Raw genomic sequence first — 2,367 nt, forward strand, 5'->3', positions numbered from 1 at the left:
GTCTGAGGGTCTGCATCATAAAGTGATGGGCGCACTGATATTGTGGGCAAATGGTGAGGAAATGATGAATGGTTTCCTTGATTCTTGGACAGTGCAGGCAGAATGAACTCTCCACTTTGCCAATGCGATGCAGGTATTTGTTGAGGAAGGTGTGGCCTGTGTGGAGTGCCATGTAAAGTCCAGTGAGCCATTTGGGGAAGTCCGTTGTGAGCTTGATAAAGGAGTGCTGCATTAGTTTGGGGTTAATTTGATGCATACAATTGTATCTTGGTGACTTGCACCAGTGGCATTCCCAACAGGACTGCATTTCTTTGTGATGGACTTCCTTGAGCACCAAGATGCTCAGAGGAAGGACACTATGGTGAAGGTACTTTGGGAGCTTCTTGGGGGGGCTGCTGTGCTGTCTGCTCTCCACTGCTAACTTGGCGTGTTTGTCAACCTCTTCATTTCTGTGGATGCCTAAGTGGCCCAGAACCCATCTAATAGTTAGTGCAAAGTTTGTGTGGCGTTTGGCCACATCCCGTATCATCCTGCGAAAGCAATCTGCCAGATACAATCCTAGTGTGGGAAACACAACAAGAAGAGAACTGGAAAGTAGACTTCTAATGTTGGGCTAAATATGCTATGCCTAGCTGCTATTCAACCCTAAAGGGTTTCTGGACTAAGCTTAGTGCTCAGAGAGGATAGGAAATCATGCTATAAACTCTTAGTCTCTGACTGGTACTGGTAAGTGGTGAAAACTATGATGATTACATAAGCACCAAAAGTGCGAACATAACACTAAGCAATATCTGCCTATACAAGCCCACAGAATATGAAATCCCTATACTGGTCTTGAATAAAAACTCTCACCTGCTTGTATTGATGCCTGGTAGCCACGCCCACCCATCCCTTATGTCTTGATCCATTGCTGTAGACCTGAATGGATTTGGTGAGTTGTTCATGTTCCGCTATGGCATCTTCCTTGGATCCAGTGATGTGCATTGACTATGGGTTGGAGGAGGGCAGTTGTCTCGATGGTATAAAGGTCTTGATGTTGTCGTGGATGATGGTATATCAGCAGGTGAGTTTGTGTAGGGAAGTATAGTGTGCTGTGACATATTTGCTTGCTGCTCATCTCAAGAGGTTGTGTAGGGGGTGGGTTTTGGGATGAGTGGTGAGGCACATGGCAGCCCTGTAACAGGCATTCTGGAGGAGTGTGGTAGGCAGGAGGTTGGTGTGTGCTTCAAGTATATCAGTGGCTGTGGTCTTCATAGTGCCTGTGATCATGAGAGCTGCAATCCATTGGACAGTTGAAAGGTGTTTTGCAACACCAATTGATCCCAATTGCAAATCATCTGTACCCTCATGGTACACAGGAGAGAACCAAAGGTCAACAGCATAGAGCATTTTCAGGACTGCTACGGCTTGGTAGAGCTAATGCATCAGTTGTAATGGTATCCCTTTAGCAGTAGAGGAGAGATGGCATAGCTGGAATACATATGCGGTCCCACATGCAATGGCGGTGTCAATTTGAGCCTTCCAATGGAGTTCTTGGTCTAGCACTACCTCAAGGAACTGGTGAGTGGGGGTGGGGTGGATGGTGGATCCCTGAATATGCATGGTAGGTCTTTCTTTGAGGCAGTTCATCAAAAAGTCCATCAATGTGAACTTATTGGTCTCGAAGCAAGAGTTGTGGTCATTGGACCATGCATAGCCTCCTCCCAGTCATTCTAGCATGTCAGCTAATATGCTGTGAGTAGTGGCAAAGTCTTTGGTCACTGCTATGAAAGCTGTATCATCTACAAAGGCAAGGGTTAGTTCTGTTAGTGATTCTCAGCCTCTTTGAGGCCTAGCAATGTCAACGAGTCCTGAACTATAAATAATGTACAGAATCATGGACAATGGATCACCTTGCCCGATGCTATTAGTAATGGGGAACCAGTTGGAGGTGAATCTGTCAAACTTGAGTTGAGTGTGTCTATTGGAAAGAATGAGTTCAGTAAAGTGAATGATGTTACCTGGGATGTGGTGCATGTGCATATTATGAAGAAGGTGTTTCATAACTGTGTTGGGGAAGGTGCCCTCAATATCCAAGAACAGTGCTGATACTACCTTTTGAGATTGCCATGCATTTTTGACCGTTTCCTCCAGTAAATGAAGTGAGTCAGTGGTGGACCTACCTGGGTGTCCTCCAAAATGAGTGTTGGGAAGCAGGCAATGATGTTCTAGGATATATGTTAGCTGTTCAGCAATGACAGTGGCCAGAAGTTTGCCAGTGGTGTTGAGGAGGGCAATGGGTTGAAAGGCCTTGGGTACTGAGTAATTGGGTTTGCCTGGCTTTTGAAGAATGACAGTGGTGAAGCAGCACCAGGGCTGGTAGTATAC

Source organism: Suillus subaureus, assembly GCF_016647635.1.
Source record: "Suillus subaureus strain MN1 chromosome Unknown BJ212scaffold_273, whole genome shotgun sequence".
NCBI classification, from domain to species: Eukaryota; Fungi; Basidiomycota; class Agaricomycetes; order Boletales; family Suillaceae; genus Suillus; species Suillus subaureus.